Source organism: Trematomus bernacchii, unplaced genomic scaffold (genome assembly GCF_902827165.1).
Source record: "Trematomus bernacchii unplaced genomic scaffold, fTreBer1.1, whole genome shotgun sequence".
Classification (NCBI taxonomy): Eukaryota; Metazoa; Chordata; class Actinopteri; order Perciformes; family Nototheniidae; genus Trematomus; species Trematomus bernacchii.
In genome coordinates, this window is record NW_022987614.1 from 579006 (window position 1) to 603334 (window position 24329).

Below are 24329 nucleotides of genomic sequence, written 5' to 3' on the forward strand. Positions count from 1 at the left end.
AGGAGAGGATAAACTCTGCCGGGATTAACACCAGTTTGAGACCCCCCACACACTCTGAGACACACACACACACACACACACACACACACGGGCAAGAGCAGCTATACAGGGTTGTGAAAACTATATATTAAGTGTATCTATATATATCAAAGACATCTTCACATGTTTTATTATGGCAATTAAACTTACAATTCAGATGACTATTTCTGGTCAATAACGAGACAAAATCAAGTCATTTCTACGTGGCAACGTCACTTGGTTGGTTTTACGAGTGAGTAAAATAAGATATTGTGAAAATGCCGACAGAGGTATTGGTCAAATATAAGAACAAATTATATTACGACATTTCACCAAATACACGTTTCATTTTCCGCTTCCTATCTAGGTCAATCTCGCTGATTACTTGACGTGTCAAAAACGATGAGAAAATTGCAATCAAACCTTTGTAGAGCCTAATAGGAATGAAACCTCCAAGATGTGGAATTTACTAAATGTAAAAGACAGGAAAGGAGCAAATCCTTTTAATTAAAAGTTTGGAACAAGAGAAAAGTCAGACTTTTGTCACTATTTTTGCTTGAGATATTTTTTTTTGTCAATCAACTTATAATTGTAGCCTAATTTCTCTCATTGATAATAAGAAACAGCCTTTAGTATCCTTGCCATGTCATCATAACCTAGGATAAAGTCATGTTTTACAACTATTTAACAGTACATACGCCATAGCCCTCACCCTCCACACTGCCCTCTCACACCTGGACCCGAAGAACAGGAACACATATGTGAGAATGCTGTTCATTGACTACAGTTCAGCATTCAACACCATTGTGCCCTCCAAGCTGGCCATCAAGCTCAGAGACCTCGGGCTCAACAGCGCCCTCTGTGACTGGATCCTGAACTTCCTGACGGGCAGACCCCAGGCAGTGCGGGTGGGAAATATCACATCCTCCACCCTGATTCTTAACACCGGTGCCCCTCAAGGCTGCGTGCTCAGCCCTCTCCTCTACTCCCTGTTCACCCACGACTGCGTGGCCACACACAGCTCCAACACCATCGTGAAGTTTGCTGATGACACGACCGTCATCGGCCAGATCACAGACGATGACGAGACGGCATACAGAGAGGAGGTCGAAAACCTGACATCTTGGTGCCAGGAGAACAACCTCCATCTCAACATCAGCAAAACAAAGGAGCTGATTGTGGATTACAGGAAGCAGCAGGGAGAGGGACACGCCCCCATCGCCATCAATGGGACTACGGTGGAGAGAGTCAAAAGCTTCAGGTTCCTTGGGGTCCACATCACTGAGGACCTGACATGGTCTCTTCACACCACCACCATCACCAAGAAAGCTCGACAGCGGCTCTTCTTCCTCCGCAGGCTGAGGAGGTTCAAAATGGATCCCAGGATACTCTGCAACTTCTACAGGTGCACGATAGAGAGTATCCTCACTGGCAGCATGACGGCCTGGTACGGCAGCTGCACCGACCTCGATCGTAAGGCTTTACAGAGGGTGGTGAAAACTGCACAGCACATCACCAGGACGGAGCTGCCATCCATGGAGGACCTTTACTCCCAGCGGCTCAGGAAGAAATCACTACGGATTATCAAAGACCCCCATCACCCCAGCCACAAACTGTTCTTTCTGTTGCCGTCTGGCAGACGTTACCGCAGCATCCTGGCAAGGACAAGAAGATTCGGAGACAGTTTCTTCCCGCGGGCAGTGAGACTGTTAAAAAATTGAACTGTTGAAACAACTTCAAACATTCAACTGCTACTCAGTAGTATGTATCTAATACCTAATATATATATATCATTCCAATAACTTGTATATAGACTCATACTGCACTATTCCACATCATAACTTTATTTCATTTTTATAACTATTATTATTTTTGTATTGCTCATGCTCTTATTGTTATTATGTTATGTTATTATGTTGCATTGTTGGAGAAGCCTGTGACATAAGATTTTCAACTGCATAATTACTCTGTAGCTATGTCAGATTGACAATAAAGAACCTTGAACCTTGAGTACAAAAAATATGACTTCTACAGCATCAGTAAATACCGTTTACTGATGCTGTAGAAGTCATATATAAAAATGCATACAACTTCCCATTAGAGTAAGGGTTAGGGTTAGGGTTATCATTCCCATTTTACAGGGTCCTATATTAATCTCTGTATTTAAAGATCTCTATATTCATTGGAGAGTTAACGTGTTTCAGTACTGCATTTACAATTTTTTTAAGATTTTTCTTAAACATTAAAATGATCCATACACTTCACTTCAACCACTAACTATTTCTTTATTCTATTTCTGGGAAATAAATGCTCCCCTCACTCTTTCCCTGCAGTTCTAGGTGGTATTAAGACCATGTTGATAATTGGAGGCCTGAAGTTTGCATAGATAATACCCGGGGCCGCAGACTCTTCAGAGAGAGACTTTCTCATTACCTCAGATATTGCACTTGCGATTAAGAGTGGTTCTGCTAAGTCAGAGCTAAAAGCGAGTGGATTTGAGATGCGGTGGTATTAGAGCTGCAAATGGAGGCTTTAATCCAGGCCAAGGTGGAGCAGGCGTCAAGGTTTCCCCCGTCTGAGTCTATCGCTAATACCCACAGCACGCAAACACAACTCAGAAATTCATGAGTCTTAACATACAGACACACCCAGAGATGGCAGAAGTACACACATCCTTTACTCAAGAAGTACAGATACTCGTGTTTAAAAATACTCTGGTAAAAGTAGAAGTACTGACTAAACTTCTTAGTAAAGAAGTATGGGCTTTGAAATGTACTTCAGTAAAAAGTACCCATAACTAGCAGCTGTTTTAAAGAGTACCTGACCTCCCTTTATATGAATAGAACAATAATGTCATTGTTAGCTAATGAATGTTTCCATGCTGAACAACGGCAACATGACAACGTTTTCATTGGTCCCTCTTCTTTAGAGAAGACCAGGAAATGATGGATACACGGATCGTGTTCAAATCAATAGGCACGCAATGACTCTAAATAATAATGATCACGCCACCAAACACACATTCAAACTAAAGGAACCAGCCTGTTTGGGAAATGTGAGAAGTAGAAAGTACAGGTATTAAGAAGTCAAATGTAATGTAATGTAATGTAATGTATGTAAGAAGTCAAAGTAAAAAGTTGTCGAGTAAAGTACTGATACCAGAAAAATGTACTTAAGTACAGTAACAAAGTATTTGTAGTCCACTACTTCCCACCTCTGGACACACCAAAGCAGAAGGGAGCTCTTACATTGAAAGAACCCACAGTTCCCTTCTCTCTCTCAAACACCATCATCAAATCTCTTTCCCTTTCACCACCTCCGTCCCCAGGAGAGGAGCTCGGCGCTGAAATCTAATTAAAGGCTCCATAAGTAGAGCTCAGATCAAACTGTCACATCAAAGTCGCCGCTGGGACAGAATGACACAAATCAATAAGAGAGAGCTTCGGAAGATCCTCCTGGACCCCGGAGACTCTGGGCCGACCCAGTATGAGATGTAGTCAGTGTGAGATGTAGTCAGTGTGAGATGTAGCCAGTGTGAGATGTAGTCAGTATGAGATGTAGCCAGTATGAGATGTAGTCAGTATGAGATGTAGCCAGTATGAGATGTAGCCAGTATGAGATGTAGCCAGTATGAGATGTAGTCAGTATGAGATGTAGCCAGTATGAGATGTAGCCAGTATGAGATGTAGCCAGTATGAGATGTAGCCAGTATGAGATGTAGCCAGTATGAGATGTAGCCAGTATGAGATGTAGCCAGTATGAGATGTAGCCAGTATGAGATGTAGCCAGTATGAGATGTAGCCAGTATGAGATGTAGCCAGTATGAGATGTAGTCAGTATGAGATGTAGCCAGTATGAGATGTAGCCAGTATGAGATGTAGCCAGTATGAGATGTAGCCAGTATGAGATGTAGCCAGTATGAGATGTAGTCAGTATGAGATGTAGTCAGTATGAGATGTAGTCAGTATGAGATGTAGCCAGTATGAGATGTAGCCAGTATGAGATGTAGTCAGTATGAGATGTAGTATGAGATGTAGTCAGTATGAGATGTAGTCAGTATGAGATGTAGCCAGTATGAGATGTAGTCAGTATGAGATGTAGTCAGTATGAGATGTAGTCAGTATTAGATGGCTAGGTAATGTCTGGGAGCAACTAAGTGTATATGCTACACAAAAACGGCCAGGATCCGTTGAATCTTCGGAATATTGGGTTGCAGATTAGAATTTTCCAAAGGGGGGTTCGTTTAGCATGAAACACTCTAAATAACTAAAGGATAAGTTAAAAAAGAAAGTAGAAAGAAAGTTTATCTCACACTGCACTGTAACTTTAATTCATGTCATTATATATCTTTGCTTTTAAATGAGTGTTTTTAAATGCCATTTTATAATATGTTTCTTAATGCTCTTAAAGGTGGGGTAGGTAATTTTGGAGAAACCAGCTTGAGTGCGCTAGAATTTGAAAATACACAGCCGGAAGAAATCTGCCACTTCCTTACAGAGCCCCTCCTCCAACACACACGAACGCGCACATGACCAATGAGGGCACGAGATAAGTTTGTGCACAGATGGAAGGCTGACAGGCAGGTAGGCCATCCAATCATTTTAGCCGGGCCGGCTAAAATGATTGGTCGTGCTTTTTACAGTACTACGGCTTCCACAGATGATATTTTTTTATGGATTTTTTGTCAAAGCACTTAAGATATTCATTGCTATCGGGATGTTAAGAGCATTCCATGGAATATAACAAAAGTGTATCTCGAGCCGGTTTCTCAAACTTACCTACCCCACCTTTAATGTCTTTTATTTTTTGTAAAGCACTATGAATTGCCTTGTGTTGGAAGTTGCTATATAAATAAACTTGCCTTGCCTACTGGAGTATGTTGAGGGTAAATGTTGTACCAAAAAGGATAAGTACATGTTGGTTATGTTCACACAGTGGCGTTGAGATGAACAACATTCTTTGTCTCTGCAGCACAGTTGTGATGTTTTCCAAGTATTGGTTTAGTGAAAACAGTTTAGGACAATGGACAGAAAGAAAGCAGATGTTTGAGACGTTTTGAACCCAAACCAAAGATACGGATATACCCAAATGAAGTAGGGTTCATTGGGCTCTGGTGAAAAGTCCCAGAAGATTTACAGGTGAGTTCAAACTCTAGTCTAAGGAACGGAGAATGACTTACCTGAAAGAACGACACCAGATAGAGACCAGGTTCAAGGGAAGAAGGGAACAGCCAACCGAACAAGAGAAGAGAAAGAGAGAAGACAAAAGTTAGTTCATTCTTCACATATGCAGTGGTTGTCTTAAACAGCAAGTTATAGCAAACAGCAAGTTAGCTTAGTGTTGGGAACATACTGAATGTCCTCTTCCAATATCAGAGTCCACATGATAACAAAGGTATCCCAACTGTAGCTGTGTACATGACAGGATGTATGATTACCTAGAAGAGCATCAGGACTGTTTTAGGCATATGATAGCTATGTGATTAACATGATGATTCAGCCTCTATGGAGATAGACATATGACAAGCATGATCATTTCTGACGTGGAGCTAATCTGAAGTAAACATTGAATACTGCTTTCTATTCCTCCATCTTGTGACTGTGTAACTCCCTCTCTTGGATATCAGCATGTGAAGGACACTGTTCAGGAACTAGTTGATGCTCTGTATGTGATGACTACTTCCATTCTGCAGAGGATCACAAATACATGGATCCTGAGATTGAAGCTCAAGCCGGTGACCAGTGAGATTGTTCTAACACTTGGCCTTAAAGACTGGAAAAAGCGGGAAAGATCCAAAAACTCATCCAAGGAATGACTGCTACTGTCCAAGAAATAATCCAGCCTGCAGTATATATTACAAAACATATAACAGTTAATAGAGATCTATGGGAAATAAGCGACTAAGAACATCCCAGGTTGTGTGACCGATTTTAAAAGGGACAACGGGATGAAAGCAGTGTATAGAACTAGTCAGTATGAGATGTAGTCAGTATGAGATGTAGCCAGTATGAGATGTAGCCAGTATGAGATGTAGCCAGTATGAGATGTAGTCAGTATGAGATGTAGCCAGTATGAGATGTAGTCAGTATGAGATGTAGTCAGTATGAGATGTAGTCAGTATGAGATGTAGCCAGTATGAGATGTAGCCAGTATGAGATGTAGTCAGTATGAGATGTAGTATGAGATGTAGTCAGTATGAGATGTAGTCAGTATGAGATGTAGCCAGTATGAGATGTAGCCAGTATGAGATGTAGCCAGTATGAGATGTAGTCAGTATGAGATGTAGCCAGTGTGAGATGTAGCCAGTATGAGATGTAGCCAGTATGAGATGTAGTCAGTATGAGATGTAGCCAGTGTGAGATGTAGTCAGTATGAGATGTAGCCAGTAACTATAGCCGAAACATTTAACATTAACTGTGAATAAAGGTATCATTCTGACCAAATTGGTGATTGTTGGGTTGGACATTAGAAAGACTTCACCAAGACGGTTTGGTGAGTTATATTTACACTTCTTTCAAGTTTGAATGAAGTGTGTTTGCAGAATCTTCCAAACGTGAGTAAATCAGCAATCTGGGGATGAGGGCTGGTAAATGTTAACATGTCGCTAAGCCCTCAAAAAAAGCTTTATTTAAGAATGTGTGGTTATTAGTGAGCTTTATAAAGGTTAGGGAGCAGGCTCGCTGCTAGCTATTTCTTCATTGTCATTCTTACATACAAGAGTGGTATCAATGCTGCGCCTAATTCAAGGAAAAACTGTCCTTTTTGCCATCAACTAAGGGATCTTAAAATGTTTCGAAAGAATCTGATAGACTTTTAACAGTGTGTTTGGGCTTTAGTTCGCTACAACATCCTAAAACTTTCATCGCTCTGCTGCATGAGAGCCACGGGGTATTTTGGAGCACACTGGCCAATATTTAATTCAGTGCTGTGCAAAACTAATCTTCCTCCCAGGCTTCAAAACCCTATTATGCACTTCACAATGTTAAATCAGCAAACAACACATGCGCCGCTTTCCTAAAAAACAACCCACAAATCGTCCAAAAAGTTTCATCCTATTTGCAAGTATGCATAAAACATACATTTCTGTTGGGACACAGTACTCTTAATACTGGTGTTGTTTGTACTTTGATCCACAGTATGTTGGATAGGATATTTTGACGATGGAAACAAACTTACATGCAAGGTAGAAGAAATTATAGAAAGCCTCGGAGTCCCTCGACAACACAACCTCTTGAAATGAATAATTAAAGCCCACCCAGACAACAGATGGTGCATTTAATTTTTGTCTCCTGTGATCCTATACATTCCCTATCATTTAGGGGAAGTAAAGCACATTATCCAACACTCTGCTAAGCAATGCTTATCCTAAGAGACATCGATACTTTACACAGCGCCAGGGGAAAAGCAGAGTGGAGCTGCGTAAGCCGACCTTGTTGTTGAAATAAGCACTTTTACTCTCGCACAGACAGCAGAAATCCGACAACGATATCTTACACAATAGCCATTGTCGGAGGCGAAGAGCGAGCAAACGACTAATTTGCTGTGTGTACAAAAGGAAGTCTGTGACAGCTCTGCAGTGACACGTTTCTGTCGCATTAGGGATGGAGAAGGGATTAGAGTCGGAGCGTGTGATCCCGTCTTGTCTGACTGTGATCTTTTCTGAAAAGACGCAATGCTTGACAGAAAAGTTTTTCGGCAGAAACAAAATAATGGGAGCCACAGCAGACGTCTTCCGCATGTATCCTTCACTCATACGAAGAAATGCTGTAAATGAAGACAGCCACTTCTATGACTCTCTCTTTGCAGACATGCTGATTTATTCTTTATTACATGTATTATCACTTCCTGATCCTTCAGAAACAATGTTCAGGTTGGTTTTATCTCAACATCAGGGTTATCTGTTTCCTGATTCTGTTTATTTAAGGATTATGAAACTCTACAATAACCAAATAAGTCCAGTAGAGCGCAAGTCACTTGAACTCACTTAACATAATATTTGGTCAATCAACCCTCTTTAGGTAAGATAATGTGCTTGTAATGACAATGTCTACACACCAATGGTTTCAAATGTGGAAATCAATAAGTTCAAGTGACCTATCAGAATATCAGGTTTCTTTCAGTTTGTTTTGTTGTGTCTATACCTTAGTTATAGCGCTGTACCCGAATATCCGAATATTCGTTCGTTGGAGTACTATTCGGGTTTCAATTTCATTATTCGGATATTCCGTTTTTTTCCGTTTTTTTATTGAATTTATTGAAATCTCCAATATCAACGTAAGAGCTTGTGCCTCTTCGGGGGGTGCTAACACTTAACCATCAACTTTATCGTTTACTTTCTCCGTCTTTATATGAAGATGTGACTTTTCTCCGTTAATCACGTTGTTTCCATAGCAACAACAACTTCCTATCAACAGCGCTAACTCTCCTTCAAAATAAAAGCATGTCCATAAAAAATAGGAAGCCAAGCCAAATTATACTTAAGACATATACAACTGCAACGAAAGTTACAAACACAATGCAATATCCTTTTCAATTTCAAAGAACACAAATTGGGTTGTATACATTAACAAATAACTATAAAACAACAATACTGTAGAATAAAAAAATGAATGCCGTGAATAAAAACGAAATACACGTGTTGAAGTGGTTCGCTGCTGATTACTTGTGATTTCCCTTATAAACAGATTTTCTAGAAAATGTACTTAGGGAAGGTTAGTTATAATCCATTCGTTTTTTCCCTAGGTAAAAATGCATACAACTTCCCATTAGAGTTAGAGTTAGAGTTAGGGTTATCATTCCCATTTTACAAGACGTTTTTAGTTTTATTTATTCTATATTTGTGTCATTTGAATGGCACAGTATGTCATCTCTTAGCAGTACATGTTCAGAGCATCTTGGAAGATGTGTTCTGATCTCTGCAGGGCCAGAGGATTTGAGCCGTGTGATAAATGATGAACACTGCGAGTGTGTGTGGCTACTTATTTTGGAAAACACTCAAACCGAACAAACCAGACTGTGAGAAAATACCCAGAGAGTTAATTCTCCTTTCCCCAAACCTTCAACAATGAAAGATAAGCAGGCCTATGCATTATGTATTTATCTTATTTCTCTTTCTCCTCACGGCAGCCTTGGTACTGCAGAGGATTCTTGGAAGTTGTGCAAGAAGACTAAATGATTTTTGAGTCTATTATCTTATAGCCAAGAAGAACCAGAAGAGGATTTAAACTTTTGATGTACAATTCCTTGAGAATTAAACCACAAAACAGAGACTCTGAGCAACAACATAATTGCTTTTACAAAAGTACAGGTTCTGAACAAACTCAACATGACAGGTTTGAGATAGAAATAGTCTGTAAGTAAACTTTCAGTAACAGGTATAGTTTCCTCTACGCGCCCAGATATCCTGGGACTGTGTTTGTTGTTTGTTGATCTGCTTGGTATTCCAGCAGGCAAGTCAAACATGGCAGATATAACCGTGCAAGTCATCACAAACTCCAGAGCAGAAGGTACGTCTGGCCCGATGCACAACGTTTCACAGTCTGAATTAAACATATTCCTCACAGAGTCACAAAGGTGTGTGAAAGGGTGTGTGTAAATGTCCACATGTCGCAGAAACGTACAAACATGGTGTACATACAAAAAACCTCCACTGTTTGTACAAGACTTTAACCTGCACTCACATCTGCACACTTATGTACATATATTTAACAATCCAAATATGTATACATGTCAATTCAAATATCTTGTTTCAACAGTTACTTTATCCTTAATATTTGTATTATTATCTTTATTTGTATTCTATTATACAAATCTTTATTTTGTACCTTGTGTGAATCCTGTTTTTCACTTTGACTCTTATTAGGGCTGCCCGATTTGGAAAGATAACAAATCACGATTATTTCGACTGATACGCAATTGCGATGCCAGTCACGAAAATGGAGGGATTGATAGTTGTTGCATCCTTATTGTCATTATCATTGAAATATGCATTTCAAATGATCATGGTGGGATTTCTTTTAAAGGGGACCTATCATGCAAAATGCACTTGTGTACGTCTTTTCTACATGAATATGTGTCCCCGGTGTTCCAGGGAACTCACCAAGTGTCAGAAAACACAACCCTCTCTATTTTCCTCCATACCCAAATCTCTAAAAAAGGGGCTGCAACGGATCTGATAAAAACTGATCCAGATTTGAACACTGTCCTGACGTCAGGATGGTGGCGCTACGGCTATTGGGCCAACTCCACCAATCAGGAGGAGACAGACACGGCCATTGCCATTCGAAAGCGCTGGAGACGCTGTAGTACATATGCCAGGCCTGTAGGTGGTGCTGTTCTCACTGAATCTGCCCAGAGCTATAAATTGTCAAATTGAGCAAAATGAGGCATGGCTAAAATGCATGATCTGTTTGGTATTTTGAAGGAAAAAAAGTATAAATATGCCTTATATAGGTATGGTCCTATACTATATTATTCAAATATAGCATGATAGGTCCACTTTAAGTGGATATGTCCCAAACGAGGATATTTTATACAATTTGAGTACAATTTGAATGCTTGGACATCTGTGAAATACCACAGCCACTCTACTACTCCATATTGCAGCCTTAATTCCTCTGTGTACATTATTTTACAAACAAGCCCAGTCACGTCCTTTCTTTCGTCACACTTACTCCACATCGCTGATCTTAACCCCCCCAAAGAAACATCAAGACTGAGTTCCCATGACGAGTTAAGCCTCATAAAAACCCCCTTACATCACATCTATCATGAAATAATTACATCATTTTCATCAACCCATAAAAAGCTTTTCTCTTTGATTGAACCCAGACAGGTTTTTGGTGTTGATCGGCCCTGACAGCCCAAAGTTCACCCTGATCCCAACTGTGCTTCGTCAAAGGCGAAATGCCAATTATGGACAAAGGCTCCGACGGTAGAAAGTGGTGTGAGACGGACTGAGAACAACAGAAAGAGAACGAGAAGGAGACAAACAGACAGTGGCTTTGGTTCAAAAGGCGACTCTCTTCTGATGTTAATTCAACCAAACGGACAACAAGTGCCGCTCCACTTCTCCAGGCAATTAATCTTGCGTGAGCCAAAGCAAAGAGAGATTTCAGCGAGGGCTAAAAAAAAAAAAGTCTGCATAATTTTTCTCAGCCAATTACGGTGACAGGAAAAAGAAGAAGGGGGTGGTGGAGGGTGACGGACAGAACGAGAGCAAGGGAGGGAAGAAGAAGGATATTCAAGAGAAACACAAATGAGTATATGTAACACAAATGGGAAGAGAGGAAGAGGATGGAGTTATTGGGTCAAATTCTGAACTAAAGGAACAATGTATAGGGACTGATGATATGTGTATGTCTCTTAATGTCCACTATGTTTGTATATGTACATGTACATGACGGAGTCCAGAACAAATTTCCTTACGGGGACAATAAAGTATATCGCATCGTATCGTATAGGGATAAGAAGAGGTCACCAAAGGCTAGTATACTGTTGGAAAAGATCGATATATTTACAAGACCATGAGAAAATACTTTATTGTCAGATCTAGTCTGACAGTTTTCTTTCATCACAGTAACTCTATTTGTAAGACCTTCAAGGGCAGATATTAAGACAAGATGCAAATAATATACTATAACAATTAATAAAGACAATATTCTCCTTTAAAGGGGACCTATCATGCAAAATGCACTTTTGTACGTCTTGTATACATGAATATGTGTCCCCGGTGTGTCAGGGAACTCACCAAGTGTCAGAAAACACAACCCTCTCTTTTCCTCCATACCCAAATCTCAAAAAACGGGGCTGCAACGGATCTGATAAAAACTGATCCAGATTTGAAATTGTTCTGACGTCAGAAACGGGGTGCTCCGCCTATATGGGCAACTCTCCACCTATCAGGGGAATGAGAGGTTGCGTGGCATGGTAACAGCATGGTAACAGCATGGTAACAGCATGGTACATGGTAACAGCATGGTAACAGCATGGTAACATGACGCTCGTGCCTCGCCCCCCTCCTTTGCAGGGGGGCGTGGTCAGCTGCAGCGCATGCAAAGACAGGGGTGGAATAGAGCAAATGGAGCGAAATGAGGCATGGCTAAAATGCATGATCTGTTTGGTATTTTGAAAAAAAAACTTCACAGACATGTTTTATATAGGTATGGCCCTACAATATATTATTCAAATATAGCATGATAGGTCCACTTTAACTTAACTATTACATTTTAATTTGTATACCGTTTGAAAATGTATGGAAACAAAGGGGGCAAAATCACAGGTTAATTAGGGCTGCATTATTTGACGTAAATCACTAATTGCAAATATTTTCACTGACATTGCGATTGATATGTTTCGGGATAATGGAGGGATTGATCACTTTGCATCAGTAATATCATTTACATTAAAAAAATATGTTAAAGTAATCAAGGTGTGACTTTTTTTAGGACGATCTGTACCAGACAAATACGTTTTTGTCCCGAGAATACGATTTGTAGGCCAGGATATATCTGCAGAATTTGTATTTTAACACATATTTAGTCTTTAAAAACATTGTGCTTCCTGCGATATGAATATTGCACGAGTCCATATTATGATTTATTGTGTGAATTTCGATTAATTGTGCAGCCGTATCCACAAATCACAGTAGAGGCTTTGACACTAAGCTTGTTCTACGGAAAAAGTCAAAACAAATCTGTGTCAAAACTCAAGTCAGTGTTTCTGGATGTCTTGGGAACAGGAAGTGAACCCTGATGTCTGGGGAGGACATCCCAGACAAAGAGCTTTTTTGGCGGCAACACTGATTTTAGCTGTCAGTAATGCACTTACACTGACAGATAGCCGTTATTACGGATGCTGTTAAAGTCGAACAATGTCGCTGACGAAGATATAAACCCATTTAAAGAGGGCTTGTACAACGAGATGGTTTTCGCCCGTCTTCGGAAAAGTAGTTAAACCCGGAACAATTTCTTCATTAAACTGCTGTGAGATGGTGTAGGGGGCATTTTGGGGTTTGTGAGAATGGATTTCACTTCCCCAAGGAACGCTTTAATATCCACAGAGGTGTGTGTGAAAACGTTTGACCCCGGCCATCTCATGAAAACGAATCCTCAGAAAAATAACACGGGGCCTCCAGCTACATCTGATGCTTTCTTTGGAGACCGCAATTACGAACACATTTCAGACACCAGCGGAGGATATGTGGGGTTCCTTGTACGTTGCCACACTAACCGATTCTGAAAGAAAGTGCAAAGACAACATGGAGGATGGAAATGTCCAGGAGGCAAGTCCCACAACTCTTGGTCTGTGAGCTTTCCAAAAGGGTCAGGGGTTTGATTTCTTCTTAGAAATAACACTGAAACATAGAAAGGGATCTATGACAGGAGAGGGGGTTTGAGAACTGTTATTATTGTAGATTCAAGTCATCTTATACGAGTAGAGGCAAGTCGATGGCTTTAGAAGGTGGTCAATTTCGGTCATTACTCTGTATAACAAAATCAAAACTAATGATTATAAGACAAGCTGGAACCAGTAGTGAGAGTAGATGTTTTACTTATGTAAAAGTAGTAATACCACAATGTAGAAATAATCTACAAGTAAAAGTCACGCATTCAAAAATCATACTCAAGTAAAAGTACAAGCATCAAAATATACTTAAAGTGGACCTATCATGCTATATTTGAATAATATAGTGTAGGACCATACCTATATAAGGCATATTTATACTTTTTTTTTTTCAAAATACCAAACAGATCATGCATTTTAGCCATGCCTCATTTTGCTCAATTTGACATTTTTTAGATCTGTTTTAGCAAGGGCTGATTCAGTGAGAACAGCACCATCTACAGGCCTGGCATATGTACTACAGCGTCTCCAGCGCTTTCGAACGGCAATGGCCGTGGCTGTCTCCTCCTGATTGGTGGAGTTGGCCCAATAGCCGTAGCGCCACCGTCCTGACGTCAGGACAGTGTTCAAATCTGGATCAGTTTTTATCAGATCCGTTGCAGCCCCTTTTTTAGAGATTTGGGTATGGAGGAAAATAGAGAGGGTTGTGTTTTCTGACACTTGGTGAGTTCCCTGGAACACCGGGGACACATATTCATGTAGAAAAGACGTACAAAAGTGCATTTTGCATGATAGGTCCCCTTTAAAGTACCATAACTAAAATAACTCATTATGCAGAATGGCCATTATTGGAATAATACATGACTTTAATTACTTTTGTTATACTGCTGTATGTCCTAATTATTTCATATCCATAATGATACGAAGTTGCAAGTTGAAGTAACTGGTAAATAAAGTTTCAAATAATTGTAGTGGAGTAAAAGGTATTTTCCTACACAAAGTAGTAAGTAGCATATAATGGAAATACTCAAGTAGCTCAAGATGTTACTTTAGTAAAGTACTATCCACCGCGAGCTAGAACGAGCCATATTATTTGTATTGTTTCAGACATCTGATCAGAATTGTTAGTCATATTAGTTACTTTCTGAAATCTCATCCAAGTAAATAATGTCTTTCAAGGAATCAGAGGTATTTGATTACTTCAGTTCACACTGCGCTGCGTCTTTACATCTCAGTTTGGACCACAATTACCAGCAGAAACCATGTCAAGATTCAAAAACAGCAACCGGGGGAAAACCTAGTGATTGGTGTCTCTTGGGATTTACTGTAGCCATGTGAAATGAAAGAGAGCTGCAATAAATTAGTCTTCTGTTTTTGTTGTTAATTTGAATAAAAGCTGCATTTCTAAAGCATGAAAATAAAATGCTGATGTGTGTGTGTGTGTGTGTGTGTGTGTGTGTGTGTGTGTGTGTGTGTGTGTGTGTGTGTGTGTGTGTGTGTGTGTGTGTGTAAACATATGAATGTGTGTAAGCATGTTTTTATCTAACTTTCCAAATATAGTCGGGTCTACTTCCTGTCACTGTGCAGCCACCACACACCTTTTTATTTTTTATTTAGCAGCATCGGTGTGTGTGTGTGTATGTGTATGTGTATGTGTATGTGTGTGTGTGTGTGTGTGTGTGTGTGTGTGTGTGGTGTGTGTGTGTGTGTGTGTGTGTGTGTGTGTGTGTGTGTGTATGTGTATGTGTATGTGTGTGTGTGTGTGTGTGTGTGTGTGTGTGTGTGTGTGTGTGTGTGTGTGCGTGTGTGTGTGTGTGTGCGTGTGTGCGTGTGTGCGTGTGTGTGTGCGTGTGTTCTCTGCTGCTGCTCTGTCACAGATTGCAGAGGTTATTTCATGAAGGGCCGTCTCCTGCCTCAGACCCAATCATCCCTCCAGCAAATCTCATTTACACCAGACCCCGGGGACACTGCGGCCGCTTCTGCTGCTAACTCTGTACTCTGTACCCTGTATAGACTCTGTACTCTATACTCTATAATAACAAAAAGAAAAGACGAATCAGCAGATCTTCACATTTAAGGAACGGGAAGTATCAGATGAATGGCAAATCGTCTTGACAAATAAATTCCCATATGATAAATTAGACAAACCATTATCATTTTTACAGTTGAATGATGCTATTAATCCCCCTTTACACTCCCCCACAGCAGTGTAAACATGAACTACATTTCGCCAGTGCATGACTCAAGCTAAATGACAAATATTGCATTACTGTGAGAGGTAGAATCTTCCATCACTTCACCCTCTCATATGTGTTATGCAAATCCAGCGCAGGCGGTGATTAAAGACAACACACTGCTCTCCTCAGATGTGAGATTACCATATGTTTCTGAGCTGTGAGCCGAGAGCAGGGTCACGGCTGTGTGTATGTGATAATGTGTGTGTGATAATGTGTGTGTGATAATGTGTGTGTGATAACGTGTGTGTCGTCTCCCCTCTGAAAGCAGCACAGAGAGAGGAGACTGTTTGCATCATGCTCCCAGTCAGACTTATCTCTGTTGTGACGACCGAGCGTGTTGGAGTGTGTTTCTGTATCTCTGTTTGCATCATCTTCTCCTAAAGTCTCTGCTGTGGCAACTGAGCTAAATACAACCCGTGTGTGTGTGTGTGAGAGTGTGTGTGAGAGTGTGTGTGAGAGTGTGTGTGAGAGTGTGTGTCAGGGGATGAACAGAGAGTGAACAGGAAGGGATGTTAGTGTCTTGCTCAATGTCAGACACGAGAGGTCCAGACTCTGGCATTTTAGACACAGAACATTTGTGTTCCCAGATATGAGGAAATATTTCCCTCTGACTTGATTTGCTAGTTTAAGATTCTGGATTTTTTTTTTTTTTTTTATGTAGAGACATCTGGAAATATTTCGCCTCGAATATAAACCACAGCTTCATGTGATTTTGGAAAAAGTAAACAATTTCTTCATTTAATTACGCAAAGGGTCTTTCATCACTACTGCAGACTGAAGCCTCGCCAGATTCAGCAGCTCTGAAACATGGAAGCACTTTAGTTCATGGGATCAAACCTGCGTGCGTGCGTGCGTTCAGATCCTTGGCTTCAGACAATGTAAACCTTTTTTCCGAACATTTTAAATTGATTTTGAATGGTTTTACAAATTGAACGTATACTGTAATCCTACTTGCCCATTTCTTTGCATTCACTGTTTGAGTTTTGAGTTGTATTGTCCATCACAAGACGGGTATAATCCATATTTCAATTTCAATGAAACAGTGCAGCCCTACTGGTACTGTCATTAAAAAAAATACCAGAACTGACTTTCTACAGCAGTAGTTAATCTCCCACAGTCCACACACACACACACACACACACACACACACACACACACACACACACACACACACACACACACACACACACACACACCACACACACACACACACACACACACACACACACACCACACACACACACACACACACACACACACACACACACACACACACACACACACACACACACACACACACACACACACACACACACACACACACACACACACACACACACACACACACCACACACACACACACACACACACACACACACACACACACACACACACACACACACACACACACACACACACACACACACACACACACTCACTCTCAGTGTTTAGCTCCATATATCACACGATAACAGGAAGTCGTGCCGCTCGCTGCTCCGAGGACTCAGAGGTTGTGTTCGGATCTGATAAAGGAGGCTGGGAGAGAAGAGCGCTCGGCCGCAAGTCAACAATCTGCTTATTTAACACTCATGTGCTGAGAGTTCCTGAGAGTTTCAGAAGAACAGGAAGACACACACACACACACACACACAGAGAGACTCACACACACATATCTCCACATTGGCACTTGTTGATTAGGGCTAATGGATTTACCATGCGCTGCCACAGTGTGTGAATGAATGGCAGGATATCAGGGCATCACATCCTGAGGCACATAGATTGTCTATCTGTTGTTCACCCTGCCTGTCACACAGAAAGCTGTCCTCCCTGGGGGAAACATGAGAAAAGAAACCAGCAGATCTACTTGATTTCAATGTATTCCATTTGCCACGTGCAACACCGCTGTGTGATGGTGGGGGGGGTTTATTGAACCTGCCACTGATAGAACTCAAAGAGAAGAAATATTTCATCATGTTTCATCATTCAGTGATCTCGAAGACACAGAATATCTAGGTGTTTGCTGTGCCATTGAATTACATCAAAACGCTAAATCCCCAAATATAGTATTAGATATATTGAGAAAGACAATTTCAACAAAAATAACGTCTACCACTTCTGCACTAAAAGTGGACATAGTGTGCTCATTTTAAGGTTCATATGTGTATTCCTCAAGAGAGAACACAGGGATTTTAGCCTCTGCAGACCATTTACATGCACTAAAACCTACATAACACACTACAGGAGAGGGAAAACACCAAAAAGTGTTTTTCTTTAAGCGCAATCTGTGAGTGCAGATGAGAGACAACAGGTTATTGTCTCACTTTGAATTATTTGTGAGGCCTTCAAAGCACGGAGGGTGGAAGGAAGTGACGACACAAAGAGAGCAGATCGCATCACAACATCCTGTTGACTCCCCTTAACGCTCACTTCCTGCCTGCATCCTCTCTGCTCTACTAAAATGCCATCACACAGAGAGGAACTGATGGCTGGAGGTGGGCAAAGGTAATCTCAAAGTCAAAGATACTGTGTAATCATGAGTAAGAACTTTGCAAGGAATTCAAGCGTTGCCTTGTTTAAGCCATTACAATACGTATGAACTGTATAAAGTTGTTTTAGCTTACACAGATGAGAGAGAGAACATTGAGAAGAAATGTCACATTAAAACCACCCATTCACAATATTTCTTACGAATATGCACTATTGAATATAGGCCCTTTGGTACCACTTTACAATGAGACTACCCTTATAAAGGATTCATAAAGGGTTTATAATTAGGTTATTAATTAGGTTGTAAACACTTTATTAATCATTAAGAACCATTTATAAACCAGTTCTAACATAGTTTTCATACATCAACACAGGCTCACAATTTGGCAAGATGACTAAGCCTTACATTGGCTACTTATGGCGCATTTCCACTACAGTGCGGTTTAAGCGTGCCGTGCCGTGCCGTGCCCGGCCCGTTTTTGGTTGCGTTTCCACTTGGCGTAGTTCCGGCTAGCGGGTACTTTTTCACAGTTTTCTGGCTCTCCAAAATCCAGGTTCTTTCCGGGCCAACAACCGGGCTGAGTAGTATGCTAAACTAGTGAGAGAATCGCTGGCAACTACAACAAAATGAACATATTTGACCGTGATTTAATTGTAATACACGTTTCAAAATGATGCCGAAGTAACAACATACTGATACCGGTTAGTAAAAACCATGAATTAATGCTTTGTCAAGTCTGCAGACAGACGGCAGGCGAAGAACCTTTTAAAATGCGTGTTTTTCTAGATGGAGATTGGCTAAGCTAACGCAGTATATGCTCCGACCGTCCACACTCACAACAACGGCCTATACAGACATAAATAAAGCAGCGACTGTATTCGCCATGACACAGGCAGTCTGTGGTTTGTACTTGTTTAACTTTTGTCTAGTTTCTGAACAGATATAAGGAGCTGTGAGCTCTGAGTGCTAACAGCTAACGGCTGATGTTGGTTTTGTGTTTCGCATTGAAGATGACGTCACGGCTCCGCCTACACTGCGTTACTATAGTTACTGCCCCAGCTACTAAACTGTAATGGAAACGCAGCATAAAGTGAGCCAGGCCTACCAAGGCCTAACGAGGCCTAGCCATACCGTACTAAGCAGAGCGAGGCCCTGCAGTGGAAAAGCGCCATTAGCTTACTTCGTCTTCTTCATCAGCCATCATCCTTGGTATCTTTTGTTCACTGATTTCCCCCCCCCCCTTCCATCTTGATGTTTCTTGGCAACTCTTTATGACCATTTATTTATGAGTTACTAACATTTATAACTGCCAAAAGGGAGCCTTGTTGTAAAGTGTAAAACACATTCCCATTTATTAATGAGTTACTAACATCTTCTAATAAGGCTTAGCAGTACAGATAAATGTGGGCTCACTATTTGGCAAGCAACCGGTCACAGCTGCCCTGTTTATCTCATGTCTTATAAAAGCTTATTAATGATTTATAAAGTGTTTACAACTTAATTAATAAATGAATTACAAACTACTCGTAAACCCTTTATGAGGGTACTCTTATTGTAAAGTGGTACCGGCTCTTTAAACTTACACAAACACACTTTGAACTGTGCGTATTGTTTACCGGTTAAAATCTATTAGCGCTTGGTATTCGTCCTCAAACACCCAAGATATGCAACTCCTGACGGCAGATAGGAGGTCTGATGCCACATGAGATGTATTACTGTACATTCAGTAGTAAACATGTCTAACGTCTACTATCAACTTAAATCTGTATAAAAGTGAACAACTAAATCTGCAGCGTGAGAAATTAAGACCGCATATCTGTTCTGTACTTCATGTGAAGTTTTGCAAGAGTCGGCTAAATCAAATCAAGTCTGTGCATTGGCTTGAATGTTTAGGATGACTTTACAAATGTAGAAAAGAAAGACCTCTTGTATGTCTCCTACTGAAGTCTGTATCACACACAACACATAGGGCTCAAAGGAATTGAGCATGTCATGTAGCTGCACACACTCCCAAAGGACACGCACACACACACACACACACACACACACACACATTAATAGTACCTCCTTCCTAATCTCACAACATAATAATAAAGAAGTGTTGCTTTTAATTCAGTAGTTAACATGTGCCGATCTAACTTCTACCACCAACTTAAATCTGTGTAAAGTTTTTGGTAATAACCAAATCAGCAAGGTTAGATGAACATCACTTTGTTCATGTTCATAAGACTTGCACTCCAGATATTAATGAGTCAGCTAAAACAAGTCACGATATGATGACTACTTTAATAATGTAAGAAAAAAGATTATAGATAGTGTCGTTGAATGCTTCTTGTATGTCTCCTACTGAGGTCTGTATCACACACAGTAGGGCTCAGAGGAATTGGGCATGTCATGTAGCTGCACACACTCCCAAAGGACACACACACACACACACACACATTAAATTGACCTCCTTCCTGTTCTCACAACACTATAGAAACTTTCTAGAAGCAGTGTTACAGTAACTGGAGTCCCAGCGGGGGCAGAAATGAACCCTGGGAGCTGTGATGCGTTCAGGGACAACTTCCTCCTCTGCAGACTCATGAGAAACACTTCAGTGGTGTTGATCCTGAAGCCACACTGACCCCTGCTGGTGCAAAGAGGAAGTGACTGAGGCTGAGTTAGAGCTCCCATCAGAGGAGGAAGTCAGTTTTATTAAATTAATGCTAGAAGGTCAAAGTTAATAAGTAAGAGGAATTGCATGGGCTCTAATGTAGCCAGGAAAAAGGTGTATAAATATATAGAAACATTGAAAACAGCTACTTTTCAATAGGTCTGCACAATTTGAGGCAAAAAATAAATACATTTGTACACGTTTTTTTTATAGCACACAATTTGTCTCAGGGGGTTTTACAGTCTGTATAGACACGTTAGACTTTATTTTAACCCTAACTTACTGAAATTGCAATTGCGAAATGATCCGCAACGTAAGAGGGAATTGCTAGTTTTCCACTGTTTTAATATTATCATTTAAAAAAGGTATTAAAGTGATCATGGTGTGATTTATTTTAGAGAGGATCTCCTACTGTTCGTGGGCAGGGACTTCTCTGCAGCTCCACAAAACTTTATTAAGATGTTTTTTTGTAAATGTTGCTTTCACTTCATATTGTGCTCACTGTATTTTTGGATATTGATCTAGTCCGTATTACACTTTTGATAACATTTCCATTTAGTGTGCGGCCATAAGGGATACAGGTTTATGGTCAGTTTTACAAAAGCATTGCTATTAGTTTAAAGTTATTGACCAATAAGACTTGCATGGACTTTTTTTAGGCATGAATATATTATTTGAATAGGGACAATGCACATTAATGAACACTTAAGACAAATAATGCTTCAAGTGTAAATATGCTGGATTTTAGCTTTGAGCTAATTTCCATCCGTAGTCCCTCACATAAAACATGACATTTATAAACATAGCAAAAAATAAATACATGATATCCAGAAAGAGCATGAGCATCATACACAAGTATTTACCACATGGCAGTACACTATAGCAGCAACGACATGTAAAGTACAAGAGATGATACAAGTGCTACCTAAAGTGCGAGAGGAGAGACCCCTGTGTTAAAGTGCATTTAGCGGTGATTGCACGTCTGTTTGTTTCTCAACCATTCTTTGAGTTGACCTTTGAAGCTATTGAGAGTGGGACAATCCCGTATCTCAGTTGGGAGGCTGTTCCACAAAGAGCTGCCTTTAATGGAGAAGACATTTTGACGAAAAGTGGTCCGTCTACGGTGGACTTCACAGTAGGGCTGCTCGATTATGGCAAAAATCATAATCTCGATTATTTGGGTCAATAATTGATATCACGATTATTAAAAACGATTATCCATTTACTTTGAAAACATCCATTTATTGAAAAGAAAAATGTGAACAGGATGTTTTTAACAGTTGATTACCCTGAACTTTAAGTATAATTCAACTGAAAAATAAATAAAATAATAAAAAAAGTCCATGTAAACATTTATAAATAAAACACATACTTTTAAAAGACTTAAAATTGTCAAAACTTAAGAACTTGTGTTTTTCAAGGATGGTACAGTGGTGGTATGAATAAGGCTTTCTGTCAAACACCTTGATAGCTCTCTTGCACAGCTGTTCTATGGGTTTCAGGTTTGAGGCACAAGCAAACGACCAGTTTGTCAAACAGTATTCAATGTGGGATAGAATCATACAGTGGAGGTATGACTTTGCAGCATTGACAGTTAAGAAAGGTCTGATTTGTTTAAAATGTTGCAAGTTGAATTTAATAGTGTTGGATACTTTCTTGATATGTTTCTTAAAAGTCAAGTTTGAGTCCAGTATGACTCCAAGATACTTGAAGTGGGGGACTAGTTCTATTTCTGCTCCGTTTAAAAACACGTTGGATCCTTCGATTTTGACTGGTCGTTGACTGAACATCATGCATACTGGTTTTTTTACGTTTAACTGCAAGCAAATGTTGTTCAGCCAGTGTTGAACCTTGTCCAAAGCATTTGAGAGACTTTGGTTATTGAATACAGACCAAATGAAAAGTAAAAAGAAATGCATATCTCAACTGTATTTAGTCTTTTAAAAAGGGCAAGAAAGTGTAAGAAAGACCAGATGATTGAGTGAATTGTTCTCTCAACAGAATGTAAAGATAGAACTGGCAATTCTTGTTTAATTTGTGGCATTATGACGTTTTACCGGAGTGTGTCATACTTGTAAATTTAGCGCTGTATGAGACAACATCCATAATGTCAGTGATTCAATAAACCTGGTTTATGTCCCAGCTGTAAACTCAGACCGTTAAAAAAGCAGTTCTGGCATTTTAAAGATCTGTGTCGGCGTCCAGTGTAAGTTTAGAGTCACTGCAGACAGAACACACACACACACACACACACACACACACACACACACCACACACACCACACACACACACAGCACACACACACACACACACACACACACACACACACACACACACACACACACACACACACACACCACACACACACACACACACACACACACACACACACACACACACACACACACACACCACACACACACACACACACACACACACACACACACACACACACACACACACACACACACACACACACACACACACACACACACACACACACACACACACACACACACACACACACACACACACACACACACACACACACACACACACACACACACACACACACACAGTGGCAGAATGAGAGTGGGTGTGTGTGAACCCGCCACAACACACACTCTGATGTGTGCCACACAGAAATAGACACACACCACTTCCTGCCTGGGCACGATATTCCTAAAGACCACAGCTGGAGTCACTGTGGTGAGTGTGCGTGTGCGTGCGCGTGCATGTGTGTGCGTGTGCGTGTGTGTGTAGTAAGCAGTTAGTTTGCCAAAGAGACTGGTTTTAAACAATAAACACAATGTCTCTAGATACACTCTTTTACCCAACATGACATTTAGTCAACGTTTCTCTCCGAAGACCTCCGAGACCACAACAACATGCAATCAACCATAAAGATACGAACTGAGAACAGCAAGAATTCTGCAAGTACATCACCTGCAGATAAGACAAACTGTTACTGAACACAAATAAGCCGACCCCTTTATGTGCCACATCATTTATTTTTAGTCTTTATAAGCCTTCGGGACGCTAGTTAGCCTTGTTGCCCCCTCCTCTGTCAGAAACAAAAACAGCACTAAATATTTAACTCTGACGGAGCAGTGCCTCAGTTTGTAGGGATCGGCTTGGGAACCGCAGGGTCGCCGGTTCAAGTCCCAGAACAGACCAAGAACAAAGAATGGGGAGGTACTTTGAAAGGAGACATTTGACCTCCTAAACACTGCATCCTTGAGCAAGTCAGACTCCCAAACTGCTCGTATAACAGAGTCCCATTGCTCCCAATACTAAGATAATACAGGGGCTAAATGTCCTAATGTGTGCGGTCAGTGGCGGCCGGCCCATAGGGGCGCTAGGGGCGCCGCCCCCCCTCTTCCCACATAAAAAAAAATAAAAATAAAAATATATATATTTAAAAAATATCTTTTTTTTTTTTTTTCTTTTTTTTTTAATAAACAAGGTAAATATTATATAATTGGTATCAGTAATATGTATAATCTACAATAAAATCTCGTTTAAAATTGTGTTACGATGTCTAAAGTTACTGATAAGTCACATGTTTCCTGCCTGGCCTTGCCCG

The 24329-nt window shown here is 40.5% G+C and overlaps 1 protein-coding gene across 1 annotated transcript in view; it reads right to left on the bottom strand.

Moving 5' to 3' along the window:
• The window catches only part of LOC117483768 (partitioning defective 3 homolog), a gene marked incomplete in the record, with an annotated part of 336797 nt that overhangs the window by 232752 nt on the left and 79716 nt on the right, over positions 1 to 24329 (bottom strand).